Source organism: Malus sylvestris, chromosome 17 (assembly GCF_916048215.2).
Source record: "Malus sylvestris chromosome 17, drMalSylv7.2, whole genome shotgun sequence".
Taxonomy (NCBI): Eukaryota; Viridiplantae; Streptophyta; class Magnoliopsida; order Rosales; family Rosaceae; genus Malus; species Malus sylvestris.
This window is the reverse complement of record NC_062276.1, coordinates 9862148-9877767: the sequence shown is the minus strand read 5'-3', so window position 1 is coordinate 9877767 and position 15620 is coordinate 9862148.

Below are 15620 nucleotides of genomic sequence, written 5' to 3'. Positions count from 1 at the left end.
AAAATTAATTTGAATTGATCACATGCATAAAAGTTTATAAAAACAAGTATCAATTCAAAATAATTTCATTTATTCAAGGATTAAAAACTTAATATCCAAAATAAATCGCCAACTAATAATCCAAAACATAAAGGAAAATTGTTCAAAATCAACCAAAAAAAACAAGGTGGGGTTCGGCCACTAGGTGGAATTCGGCCCCAATTGTCTTATTTCAACTGAAAAATAAGTCTATGTCTAAGATTCTAATCTTCCATAGGAGTGGTATCCTCCTGAAAGTCAGAAACCTCCATCTTTGTAGTCTCTGGTTCGTCCACTTGCAGGAAGTTTGATTCAAACTTCGTACGACGAGAATGATATGCATCCACAACCTTCTTGGGAGCACGGCAAATACGGGACCAATGGTCCTTGGAACCACAACGATAGCACATATCGTCATTCATTGTGGCAAGTGCTTTGCCTTTATTCTTGAAGTTCGGGGCCTTAGGAGCGAGGTTTGGGCGCTTCTGGGCTTTGTTTCCTCCCTTGGATGGGCCTTGGCTCTGTTGACCTTGGTGGGATGGCTTCTGGCCGCCCTTACCACTCCTCTTTTGGCGTTTTGGGTGCTGATTAGTGTTATAATGTGCTTCAGGCACAGCAGTAGCCCTAGTAGGTCGATCTTGATGATTCTTCATCAATAGTTGGTTCTGCTTTTCAGCAAGAAGTAAAACAGAGATCAAATCCGAGAACTTAGTGAACTTCTGAGCTCTATATTGTTGCTGCAGGACAATATTAGAAGCAGAGAAGGTCGAGTAGGTCTTCTCCAGGAGATCCTCTTCAGTCAAAGTTTCATTGCAAAACTTGAGAAGTGATCGGATTCGACAAACTTCATAATTATATTCATTCACAGACTTAAAGTCTTAGAAGCGCAAGTGCTGCCAGTCGTGTCTTGCTTCAGGCAAGAATATGTCCTTTTGGTGATCGAAACGATCAGCCAAAGCGACCCATAATGCACGTGGATCCTCCTCAGCAAGGTACTCAGTTTGCAGAGCGTCATGGATATGTCTTCGGATGAAGATCATAGCAGTGGCTTTTTCAGCTTCGCCAACAGGTTTATCTGTTGCTTCTTCAATAGCGGGACGCAAGTTCTTTGCAGTGAGGTGGAGCTTCACATCTTGAACCCACTTGAGGTAGTTCCTTCCAGAAACCTCCAAAGCGGTGAAGTCGAGTTTGTTCAAATTCGACATGTTCCTATCACAAAGTAGATGGACAAGATGTGGTTAGTGTAATGGAGAAAAATCAATCCATGCACATAGGAGTAGAACATACAGGTTCTAATAGACATGTATTGGTTTAATTTTGCATGAAAAACTTCGGGTTTTCAGGGTGATATATTTAAGTGAAAACTTCGGGTTTTCAAACAAGGCATGTTTAGAAGAAACTTCGGGTTTCAAAGTAATTATGAACTTCAGGTTCATATATTCCTGCAGGCAAACACAAATATATATGCAAACAAATATGCAAAGAATATATGCAGAAATATTGTATAATGATAAGTGAATTAATTTATTTTTGGTCTTCAGGGCCAAATTAAAGTGTGGGGAAAATATAAAACCCATATTATTTTAAAAAAAAATATTAAATAATAACATCTCGGGGCCTAAAAATATAGGGCGAGTACCCCCGGGTGTAGGCTACAGGCCCACGGGGTGAGAAGGGAATGGGCTGCTGTGTGCAGCCCTAAAAAAAAAATTCTCTTTTTTTTTTTTTTTTTTTCGCGGGCGGGCCACTTCAGGTTGGTCCAAAGAAACAAAAAAATTCTTTTTTTTCGGTCTGGGCCGCTGCAGGCGAGCCCAGGAAATAGACAAAAAAGTTTGTTTTCTTTACGGGCTGGGCCGCTGCAAGCGAGCCCAACAAAAAAATTGTTTTTTTTTTCTTGTGTTACACGGGCCGAGTGACAGAGCCCGAGTAAGGCTCGGGAAAGAGGTCCAAAGAAATCCCAGCCGTGCTGGGTGTGCGATGCCAAAGAAGAAAGCCGGAGTTCGTGGACGGCGCCATGGCAGGCGGTGTGTCCAGGGTCGAGCAAGCCATGGTTCGTCGAAGAACCAGGTGTTTGTCGACGAAGAAGAGATCTCGACGTCGATGGAAGAAAAAAACCGAATGAATTCAGTTGAATTCGAGTGAAGACCCATGAAATTCTTCTGGAATTTCTAGAAATCGTTGGTGAAAACGATGGGTGGTGTCCAATTTTGCACGACTGCAGGTCGTGTGGTGTCGGAAAATCGACGGCGAGGACCTGGGCTTCAGGCCGTAGGTCGGGACAAGGTGCTTCAAACGCACCGTTTCGGTTCAAGGCTTGTGGCCTGGGTTCTCGGTTTGGGTTGGGCCATCGCAGGCTGCGGGCCTGGTGGCTTGCGGCCTTGCAAAGGCACGGGTTCGACTAGAACCCTAATTCCCAATCGCAAAAAAATATTTTTCTTTTTCAATTCAAATATAATTATATACATGTAAAATTCAATGAATCACATATTTACGTTGATGCATATGCAAATAATAGTTTCAATGCGTGTACATATGTAAGATTCAATTCATGACAAATATCAAATTCACATAATTGTAGCAATTTTGATTATGAAGCATACACAATTTATGTAGAATCTAAAATACATTAAACGTAAAGTTGGGTCATGCATCATGGTGAATGTTCATGCTATCAGGGCTTGCAAAATATCGAGTTAAAAGCCGTTGTTTGGAAAGAACCTAATTGCGTGATGATATGGATGAACTGGTTTGATGCAGAAAAAAAATCTCCAACGTCAGATTCCTAAGCGCAGCGGTAGGAGCGTGCTGATAACGTGTTGTGGTCTATTTTATTTGACAGAGAGACTAGGGTCGGCGGCAAAGAAAGAGAGAAGAGAGATGTGTGTTTGTAGAATTGTAGGGGAATGTGTGTGTTGTTATCCCTCCTACATTGTGCCTTTATTTATAGTAGTAAAGGTAGAGAAGATATTTCTTCTCCTCCAAGTAATACAAGTTGTAATAGGAAAGGATAACTAGAATCAATGTTTATCTAGGATTTATACAATCATACTTAAACTAGGAATGTTTACAACAAATTTTAGATTTTAACCCAAATATTGGAGATGGTCTTAGTCCTTTGACTTTATTTTAATTTTTGAATTACCCTTTCCCTATAGTATTGCCTGCCTGCAAAGATTTTTCGTTACTTACGTTGGCAAAGAATGAAGTATATTATAAACATGACTGGTTTCTAGTGAAGTTTGTATTTGGTTTTTAGTATGTTATCTTTCTTGGTGAACATAATTAACTTTTTGTAAGCATATGTAGTTTTCTGTTTCTTGTATTTGGGTTTCCATTGTGTTGTTTTATTTAATATATGATTCTTCACTTTTCTAATTTACTTTATTTCTACTGTAGGGGTTTGATCCTTGTCGCTTGACAAGTAGGCTTGTTGTACATCGTCTTTAGTTTACTTATATTTGATGTAAGTTTGGCGTGCCTTTTTTCAAAGAAAAACTAATTAAAAGTTTTTAAAAAAATTAGTTTTAATAAATAAATATGTAATGAATAGTATTAGAAAAAAAATAAAAATATAATTTTTCATTAAAAGTAAACAATACCGAAAATATTTCGTTAAAACTCCTATTTTTTATCCTAAAGTATTTTCACACCTGATTTCTCCGAGAAATATAATTAGTTTGAGGCCCACTATAATGTGTACTCTGCCGAGCTTTTTGTCTTCATTTTGATCGATCAACTTTATTTTTTATGTGTTAGGTTTGTTGAGATGTGTGTTACTTTTTTTTATGAGAGTTTTAACAAAACACTTATAGTATTATTTATTTTTAACGAAAAATCATATTTTTACCTTTAACTAGCACTATTCATTATATCTTTAAAAATGACTTTTTGTTAAAAGAGAAGTTTTTTTAAATTTTTCGTTAGTTTTCCTTTTTTTTAATTCCTAGTGTTATGTTTGGGTTTGAATATATAGTATTAACAGTTTTTTGCACAATCTTGTAGTATTTGAATTAAGCATAAATTGTTATTTTCATTAGAACTAAGCACAAATTGGCATTTGAATTAAGCATAAACTCCAACAACGAAAAAAAATAAATTCAAACGATAAAAAACTCATATTTAGGTCCTAAAATCTAATTAAAAGTTACTGCAGAAAAAGAAAAGAAAATAAGTGAGAAAATAAACATAATATGGATCCTCACCTCTGCCATTAATGGTAGACCTGCACACTTCTTAGCAATCTCTTTTCCAATTTCCTCCAGACGAGGATCTATAAGAGCACTACGATCTGGAAATGCTCTGTCCTTCATTATGCACCAACATTCATCTTCCGATAGAAATCCCAATTTACAAAGAGGTGGTGTTGCTGTAATTTCTGCAACTTCGGCGCTACGGGTAGTGACAATTATTGTGCTTCCTCGTGCACAATTGATGAGCGATAAGCATTGCATCAAAATGTTTCATTCCAAAGGATCTTCATCCCAAGCATCGTCGAGCAGAAGAAGACATCTCTGATTTGTCAACGCTTCTCCAAGTCTATAATGCAATGCATCGTGACTTCTTAACGCAGGGCTGGGACTGCTAACCCCTTCTAATATACGACTCAAAATAAACTTGACGTCAAATGTATCGGAGACATACACCCATATTTTCTCATCAGAGTGTGTAGCTATCTCATGACAGTCATTAAACACTTCTTGGGCCACGGTTGTTTTTCCCAAGCCTGACATTCCTACAATGGCCATAACCGAAAGATATTCTCGATTGATATCGGAGCTAGTCAATGTTGCAACTATATTTGACACAGCCTCAGCTCTTCCAACGATGATTCCCGCACCGATCAATGAGTTGGTATCTGTGACCCGTCTCATTCTTTGGTGGGTTGCATACACATTTCTGGCAACTAGTTCGATAACAGGTGCCCGACTCTTGAGATCGACCAGCGACGCGTTGATCTTCTTAATTTTATGTGTCGTTTTAAGACGAAATGCAAGCGGATTCGAGAGTGAAAAGAAATTGAGTACCTTTTTCTTGATACGGTCTTTAATTTCTAGTTGATGCCGGACAACTTCGTAGTTGATTTCATCCGAGACATCGTCAACGTCATTGGCTACGTCGTTAAGTTCCTCCGCCCACTCTGCCCCTGCCGGACCCACTGATTCCTTAGCAGCAGCATCAAGTACGACAATTTGAATCTGGGATAATGTTTCATGCAGGATGCGTAGTGGTTTCCGAAGCCCCCAAGCAAGTGTCAGTGGTTCAGTGGTAAGTGAAGCCGCCTTCGCAAGTATTCCCTCAGCAGAAAAACTGTCCAGAAATACGCCCTTCATTGTTGTTCCGTCAGTACACAAACAAAGAGCTAGCAGATTTCTCTGGTAATTAAAAGGTGGTAAAATGGCAGGACAAATAGCATGCACAGAGAGCTGTAGCTTTGAAACATTTGCAATGGCGGGGTGCTATTAAGTCAATGTTCAGATCATATCCATATAATATAATTATTGCATTTAAACGTTCCAGATCACATCATCATATAATACAATTATTGCACTTAATTTCTTAGGTAGGAAGGTCCCTTGCAGTTGTAAGCAATTAGATCTGGTGACCTTAAAAAATGGCTAGGTCAACGAAGGACTATGTGGTAAAAATGGAATAGAAGTGATATAGATTAAGTCATAGGCTCATAGTTGGTTGTCTAATAGTTGATTTCTTCGACATATATGAATAGTTAACGTTCTTTCAAATAAATGATTTTTTCAGTTAACTATATATTCGCAAGACAATAGAATAACGATTCAAATTATGGCGTTTTTACAGTCAAATAATTTGTCGTCACGTAAAAAGAAATGACTAAACATGTAAAAAGCAAGCATTATTTTTTATTAGTCAATTGAAATGCACTCACTTGTGCCAATATGCATATTTCATCTCATAACTATTTAGGAGTCTTTAATGAAAAGTGATATTCACACATTCATTTTTTCCTCTCACACACCTTATTAATATTTAGTCTTCGAACGTGACTGTCAACTTCATATATTTGAAAAGAAAAAAAAACCTTGTTTACTTTGGAATTAATTACATCCTCGTGACTAGTAAACTGTTGAATACACTTATCGTGACAAGTTTATAAAAAATGTTGAGTGTAATCAATGACGTAGTCACGTAGTCAGGATTTTCAAATAATGGGGTCATAATATCAACCAAAAAGCTTTATTGGGTCATTTCGTCGAGCACCTAGTAGGCACCTGCGAATTCCTGCCCGAAATTTTATGTCAACATAGGTCAACGACTACTATTACTTGTACAGGCTCATCGAGGGTGGATGCAGGATACTGTGGAGTAATGTTGAAGACTTTCAACGCTTTTCAACTAAAACATTTCATACAAGAGGAGAGAAAAGGAGGACAAATATGATAGAAGAAAATAGAAGTAGGAGAGGAGGTTGTAATTTTGTTTGCCTTAGTTGTTTGTAGGGGTCAAATACAATATACAAGCAAATATACATAAAGTTTTTAAAGTTATTGGGGTTAAGAACAACCAATGACCCTATGCTGGCTCCACCACTAAGTGTAATTGTGCAAGTTATTTTATTTACTTTGAGTAAGACCAAGGAGGTATTCGAACTTGTTAATTGATACATGTGCATGGCTGCATGCAAGTTGTGGCAGCAAAGCTGGAATTAGCAGTTTCTGTTCATCGGTCAACTCCCAGGCCTCAAACTATCAATGTAGACTGCTCAGATACAGATGACTTCTTCATGAATGTTGTTTCAAATTGTTTATACTCCAACATGGTCATAGTTGGTGCCAATCTAATTTATGTAGCAAATTCCTAGTTTATCCCACACCAACAGATGTTCAGATTCGCAGCTCATGTTTTTAGTCGAATTGTAGGGCTCAAAACGTCAACATAAAGTACTCAAATGAAAACTACTTCTTCATGACAGTTTCTCCAAATTGTGTCTAATGTAACATTGTCAAATTTGGTGATAACTTATTCACTGTAGCGTTCTGTGTGATCAAAACATTGAAGCATGTTCTGAGAAACTATAGCATCTGGCCAATAAATGCACAAGTTGGACTTCTAGATTCTGAACGGAAGAATAGTTGAGATCGGTGAGGGGAGTAATAACATGCAATAATCATTGACCAAACGGTAGAAGGAGGAATTCATTCATGTGTGAAGACAAGAAGTGATGAAAGTAAAATGAAAGAAGGAAAACATTCACCCACTACAAGTTAAGTTGTATTTGCCAAATAATTGCAAGACTTGTACTTCCATATCTTTTATAACAGATAGGAGCTGCAGCAAACGAGAGGAGGAGAGCCAGATAGTTTCACGTTGTCCCTTGTTTTATATTTTGTTGGAGAACAATTCAGAAATAAACAATATAACAGAAATAAACAGAACTTGAAATTCACAATTTTATTTTACTAAAAGTACTTGCTATACAGAATGAAAAGTATACAATAAAACAGAAATTTATATAAGAATATCCACAGTACTAACTTGATTACAGAAGGTAGAGGCTAGCGTAAAAGCTATGTCCTTCGAACAGTAATTCCGTCCCACTCTTGTGCTTGTGGTTCTACAACGTCTGCTCGACCAGGATACAACTACCTAATCCTATAATCCGCACTGGATTATAGAATTCTAGCGAATTGATTTGTGTGTTTACTCTCTCTCTGGAATTTTGTACGGAAGAAAAGGAAGAAGAAAATATTATTATTTGGATACCATGGATTGCATATATATATATAGGTTGTTTCACACCCTTTCAAATACCAGTTCAGTGTATTTGAAGGTTCACAACTCTTTCTAAGAGCTGTGTCTTTTAATCAAAACGTTTTTAATTAATAATAAACTAATTAAAAACTTAATCCGAAAATTAAAATTAATGAATCAGATTAATTTTAAATTCCAAGGCCCAAGGCCCTTGTCTTGATTAATTAATATTCATTGTATTAGGCTATATTATACAAGCCTAATCCACACAACCATAAGGCCCAAGCCTTCAATCCATTTCCAAATGGCCCATATTCTAATTACTAGACTAAAGCACTAAATCTATATAAAGGCCCCTGTGAATCTTGTTTTCCCCAATGTGGGACAAGAGTCTCAAAACTTCCAACATATTTCTTTCCATGTCTTCCAAACACTTTGACTTTTTGTATTTTGTTATATTATGTGTGGCTAAACTCCTTAACTAAGGTTAAGGAGGAAACAATGATTATGAAACAAGTTTATGAACAACCATTGCGAAATAAGTTTATGTTCCTTATCTCTTCAATTCCCTTAGTGATCGTAATGCTATGATTCTTGCTTCAAATGGTAAAATGAAGTTGTTGTTCTTTTCATCTTTTGTGTCATCCATTCTTGATAGTTTGAGGCCAAATTTCATTGAACCGTTGTAATTCAAATATTCTTCTTCCCATAGGATGCTTAGCATGCTTTGATATTATGTAGTTCAATAATTAGTTTATATGTGATGTTTTGAATTTATACCTTTAAACGAAGAAGAATTGAAGTATTACTCATGCTACTTTGTGAGTTAGGAATTGCTAGATAAATAAATTTGGAATTTATGGATTAATGAGAGTGAAATCAGATACTTTGGTTAATACTATCATTTATTTTCTTTATCCATTTCATATTCATATGATTAGTTTGCTCAACAAAACAACTTTTCTCCAACTAAGTTAGTATTAAGTTAATTTGCGTTTGATTAGTTTTCCATTATTTATATACAATCTCTGTAAATTCAACCTTGTACTTACACTCGTCTATATTTCAATAGATATGTACGCTTGCATTTAAAACATAACCATTTTTTGCACAACAAAAAGAAAAGGGTAAATTACACTTTACTACCTCAAGTTTGGGGTCGATTTCAATTCCTTACAACGTCTTTAAAACATTTCACTTTCATACCTCAAGCACTATTTTATTTCAATATAATACATCCATTACATTTTTCATCCATTGATCTGTTAAAAGTGGCTGACAAATTTGTATCACGTGGCAAAAAAATAATTTTTATATATTAAAAATATTATAATATTAACCCTATTTAAACAAATAAAAATAATAATAATAAACTTGAAAACCCAGATCCCCTTCCGTCCCCTTCACCTCTCTGCAACTCCCATTTACAAAATTCACCGCTCAACCCGCGATTGATCCCCATTGAAGCACTTCCATACTTCCATACCTAATTCTACCCACCAACCAACCCATTTACAAAATCCCCACGCTCACCTACCCTGCAAACCTCTCCATCTCCTCCCCTCCTCTATCCCTGCACACCTCCTCCTCCATCTCTGCAAGGACGTCGTCCCAGTTCCTTCAAAATCCGCTGTCTCTGCCACCCCAAAAGCCATCCAAGTCTTCCGATACGATCGCGTCCACAATCTTCTGCAGCCCCGCGATCCGACGGCTGCGATTGTTTTGAAGTGGGTGCGGATGAGGTGGACTTGGTAGGGCGATTGAATTTTGATGGCTGTGGTGGATTGCAGTAAGTGAAGGGTGATTGATACGACCCAATTCTCAATTCCCTTAATCAACCTGCAAGTAGCACAAGAAAGCTATGGAAGAATAGGGAATGAGAGATGAAGGAGCAAAGCTCCAAATATTTTTGTATTTAATTTCTTTGTTGTAAATTATGATCTCTTTACAATACTGAGAGTTAGTTCTCTTATACAAGTTACAACTCATCATGCCAGCTGGCCAATTATAACAAACCACGCTATAACAGGAATAAGCCTAATAATCCCAAGAATTAGACCCTTAATAGTGATTAAGCTAATCACTACTTACAGATCATATCATTATCCCCCCTTAAAGAAAAACCTTGTCCTCAAGGTTAAGGAAAAAACAACTTGTTTTATTTCCGCAATGGTCCAATGGGGTAGTGACTGCTGCTGCACTTCGAATTTGATAAAATCGTGTGTCTCCAGAGTTCAACAAAATTGACAAGCAGCAGCAGGTCAATCTCATAACCGTCACTTTCATGATTTGAATTGGCTAATTAGAATTTGTACCATAAAAGGCACACTCACCTAACTCCATCAGCTGTATTTCAGTCCATGTGTCAATTATGGACTCCAAACCATCATCAGCAATATGCACTACAACCCACATGAACAGTTGATACCAATTGCGCACAGAAGTTAGAGATCCTTGGACAAAGACAGGTGCAAAATTAGTATTTTCAGCAGTCTGGTTAGCATAGGTCTCGTCTGCAAATATCACAGGCTTCCTATAAGACACAGGGCTCGAGCCTTCCACATGAAAGATCTTAGTATTAGAGAGGTGTTTGCCATATATCTTCCCAAAGTCCAACAAATATAAAGCATAGCTGCAACAATCATTGACATCCACAACTTCCCATTTGCCCAGCAGCCTTTCACGATATTCTTTTCCGTAACCAATTCTTCCACCATAGTAAATCAATAAAGTAATAATTCTTTTGTTAGTGAAATATGCCAACACTAAAGTAATGGACTCAATGGTAGCAATCGATTTTATAGGTTCTTTTGAGCCTCCCACCAAATTAACCACATAGTGCATCCCAACAATTCCAAGGATAAGAAATAACAAGCAGCAGAATGCACATATAAGCTTCACACTAAACCATTGTTGGCTGAAGGCATAAAATAAGGATTCAACAGTAGAATTACATCTGCCAATATTGAATGCATATTGTCTAACAGCTTCAGAAATATACGCAACCTTAGCATGGGTTGGAGTTGGGTATTGTATCACTAACTCAAGAAACTGATAAGCTACAGTAACTAGCTTGTTAAGCTGCTTGTATTCATTGGTTATTTTCTTTGGGACAGTTGGAATCTGTTCAAGTGGGATGTCAACTCCAAGCTCAACTCTCGCAACCGTGATTCCATTCAATGCCTCTATAATTTCTTTCAAATTCTGAAGGGGTATCCAAACTCTCAATCTTAGCCAAGACTTTTATGGATTTGGCTGATTTGGTGAAAAGGTGATTTTTCAATTGCAGATTCAGCGCTGTTTACAACTGACATTGCAATAAGATCAACACCTTCAGAGATTCCGAATTCAATGTCACGCCAATCCATAGTATACAGAGTTGGGAGCTCATAGTTCCTCTTGATCAACTTAAGTCTATGATCAAGCCACTAAAATTGTACCAACCCTTCATCACCCCTTGCTATGCAACCAAGTACTTTAAGAGTATCAGGAGCACCCTACGCAACTCCAGCATTATTTCCTTGAGTGCTAGCTTTGTGGTATTATAAGATTTCCCAGTAATGGCGGGAAATGTGGGTACAGAAGAAATCATAATCACATGCCTCGCCAATTCAGCCATGTATTGAGGAATAGAGCTCTCATGTATAGTGGGAACATTTGTACCAACAGTAAGGAACATAACTATGTTAATATTAGCTCCATTATGCTCTTTGGACCAGTTTTCTTCATTCTTTGTTTCCAAATTGAAATCAGAACAGTGGATCTGGATGGCAAGACAACCAAGTTGCTCAACTAAGGCTTTCTTTTTGTACCACTCAACCTCATAAAGCAATGCCCCTCTTATGTTACGAGACTCTGCTAACAAGTGCAAAAATCTTTTAACATCGAAAAGATTATCCATGTGCTTCTCTCTTTTGTCATTCTAAAATTTGTATTGATAGGCATGCGGTGGTTCCCATGTCCTCACCCACCTAACTACAACCCAAGAGACTAGTGATGGCATAGCTGCATGATGCCAGTCACCACCACACTGCCTCGAACAAAAGCATGATTGTTTGTTACCCATGCGCATGCCCTCCTTGTACTAAAGATAGAGCATCAGCTTTACAGCTTGAGCCAATGCATCTATGGGATCCCATAGCGGCTGAAAGTTACTAGTGAACAACACAAAGAAATCAGCATGTAGATCGATAACCAAGGCACCAAAATTGATTTCTCGGTGATCCTTGAGAGAGAATATGAATTCAAAATAGGTGCCCCTAATATTCTCACACTCTCTCTTGGGCATTTCATCAAACATTTTCTCTGCATTCAAAGCCATCACAAACTTGCCAACCTCATACATGCCAATCCACCCATTAATTTCATTCAAGTAAACATCAGTCTTGACCACCTTGCCATCGGTATAATACGCAAGGAAACAATGGAAAAACCAATGCCACATGGCCTTCCGATTTTTAAAATTGTTAATCAATAATCTCAATACCTCATGTCGACGTATCCTTCCTAACTCCAATAGCCCACTCAGTAGCTGACACCAAACATGAAGTTTCTTCTTGATGAAATAACCAATGTTGTCATCGTAATTCGACCGTGCAAGCTTTTCCATCAGCTTCATTTGACAGTCCTCCAGTGACCTAAATTTGGACCCGCCACCCTTATCCCGAATGCCATTGCAGTAGCACATGTCACGATCAAGAACAACATAACAACTTGAGTTTGAAATTGCATCAAACAGTTTCCATGCATAAAAATCCTCAAGTTCAATTGTTGTAGTATCGAAGAACGAGTGCGTATGGAGTAGATGCGGAACATAGGTCATCGTCTTCGATTCCGGAAGCAAGACTGTAGATGCAGTGGAGTTGTTCGAGTGTGGCTTGACGGCTGAATTTTCCAGTGCTCGCAACATCGGTGAATATGAGAGTAATGGCGGAATGAAATTGGTGTGGATTGTTAGCAAAATTTGCAATGGGTTGCCGTCTCTATTGTGAGGTTTTTGGTGACTGACCTCGATTGATTCAGCTTCCTCGGAACACATCAAGGCTGGATCAGAATCTCCCCCGACGCCGAGAGCCAAGTCATGGTGTAACGGAGCAAGTTCACTGTGGATTTCAGCGAGTACAGGATTCACATCCTTGTGAATGGCGGTGAGTGCAGAATCCATAGCTTCGCGGATTGCATCACGGAGCGCAACACGCAGCGAAGCGTCAAATGAGTCGATTGCAGCGGAGAAGCGTGCATCCATGGCAGGAAGACGGGTCGGGTGGGCGTGCATATGAGGGAAACCAGGAGTCGAGAAGGATGATACCATTGATACGACCTAATTCTCAATTCCCTTAATCAACCTGCAAGTAGCACAAGAAAGCTATGGAAGAAGAGGGAATGAGAGATGAAGGAGCAAAGCTCTAAATATTTTTGTATTTAATTTCTTTGTTGTAAATTCTGATCTCTTTACAATACTGAGAGTTAGTTCTCTTATACAAGTTACAACTCATCATGTCAGCTGGCCAATTATAACAAACCACGCAATAACAGGAATAAGTCTAATAATCCTAAGAATTAGAACCTTAATAGTGATTAAGCTAATCACTATTTACAGATCATATCAGTGATGGGAATTGGGGTGTCCAAGGACTGGATGGAAATTTCAGTGGTGGCGAGAAGGGCAGGTTGGTCGGGGGGTTGCGGGTAAGGTGGGGGTGGGGTGGGATGGGGTGGTTTTTTAGATGGGAGGGGAGGGGAGGGGCAGGAGATGGAGGTGATCGAGGGAATGGGTTTTCTGGGTTTTCAAGTGTTTTTTTTTTTAAGGGTAAATTATTATAATATTTTTAAAGAGCTGTTATTTCCACCTCAATGTCTTAGGGCTTGTTTAGTATTATACTTGAGTTCCAACTTTTTTAACTTAAAAACACTTTTTGAGTTTTAGATTTTGAATGCTTGTTTGGTAGAACTGTTTTTAAAAATTGGATTCAAAACTAACTTAAAAACACTAAAAGTGAGTTTTTTAGAATTTTTCTACTCTCTCCTCGACATCTTCTTTTGCTCCTTCATAACCCTCTTTTTTTTCTCTCTCAACCCTCTCTTCCTTCTCTCCCCACATCACACCTTGTTTTTTCTCTCTCCTCAGCCTTTGTCTTGTCTCTCTCTCATTACACTCTCTTTCTTCTCACTCCTCATTTCCTCACCGTAATTTTTTGTTCTCCCTATCCTCCTCGTCCTCTCTCTGTCTTTCTCTCCCCTCACCAACAATTTCCTCTCTCTTTTCTCTTTCCCAATTCTTTGTCTCCTCCAATTTTTGTTCAAGGAAGTTTGAATTCAAACTAAAAACATTATTTTTAAAAATTCAACCAAACAGATTTTTGAAATTTTGAGACTTAAAAAGAATAATGTTTTTAAGTGATGTTATTTGAAAATTATTTTTAGGAACAACCAAAGTTTTTTGGTATGATACCAAACAGACCCTTATCTTCCCACCCATTTGTATGAATTTTTTAATTACAAATTTATCCATTTATAAAATGACTAATAAAGACCTTAGTTACCTCCCTTTGCATTACTTATATATAAATATATATATATATATATATATATATATATAATAAAAAAGAAAAGTTTGGGTGTGAAATCATTACTAAAGAGAGTTGTATCCCTAGGATTTTGGTTGCCAAATCAAAACCCACCTCTCTGCAACTCCTATCTGCCTTCCCTTGATGAAATTTCAGAAAGCATTCTCCATCATCATCTAGCATAACTTCACATACATGCGTTCCTTGCAACAAAAAAAATCCCCCAGGGGTTAGGGCTTGAGAGATGGTTTAACTTCCTGATTTTTTAGTTAAAGTATTAATTTGAATTCACCGAGGTCATTTCTTTTGTGATTCATTTGACTAGAGAGTTTCGTACTTTTTTTCGTTGTCGAAAAGGAAAGAATGTGGCAGTAGAGAGTGGTTAAAGGGTTAGAGAAGAGAGTTGTCGGGAGAATGGCTAATCTTGTTAATTGGAAGTTTACAGTTGAGATTTGAGATCATTTGGCTTTATAGTTTATTGGATTCCTTGCAGAAGAATAAAACAAAAAAACAAAAAAAAAACCCCAAGGGTTCCGGCTTGAGAGATGGTTTACTTGAGTAAGCTTCTCCATTTTCAATCCCGACCAAACTACATTAGACTGAAGACTAGAAGACCTTGGTTTTTTTTTCCTGCCTTGTAGAAGAGAGTAATATTATTTGTTTATATTCTTTTTTTAAGAGAAAAGTTGATCTCTAATTATATATAAGGGTTATTTTAGGAATAATAGTGGGTGAGAAAATAACATTTTAATTTTTTAACTTTTTATAGTGGGTGTAAATATAATGTGGGCGGGAAATAAGACAACAGGGTGGGTCTAGCAGCTCTCTATTTTTAATGTAAATTTTTTTTTATTTGCCACGTGGCATAAATTTGGCAGCCACGTCAGCTCTTAACAAATCAATGGATGGAAAATATAACGGATGTATTATATTGAAATAAAATAGCACTTGATGTATGAAAATGAAATGTTTTAAAGATGCTGTAAGGAATTGAAATCGACCACAAACCTGAGGTGGTAAAATATAATTTACCCAAAAAAAACAAAGAAAGTTGAGATTCCATACTAACTGGCAATACGAGAATAACTCAAATATTTTTAAGAGCATAAGAGGTATTTTTTTTTTCTTATTCGGAATTCATACTCTCAAATTTTCAAGTGTGAACAATATCAGTAGTCAAGTGATAGAAATATTGAATGTTGTTACATGTTAACGAAATGGAATCGTAGTCACACAAGGTCCTGCAAAATTGTTGGCCCAAATAGTCAAAACCTGAGCCCAAACCTATCTGTTCTTATTCTCAAATCACAA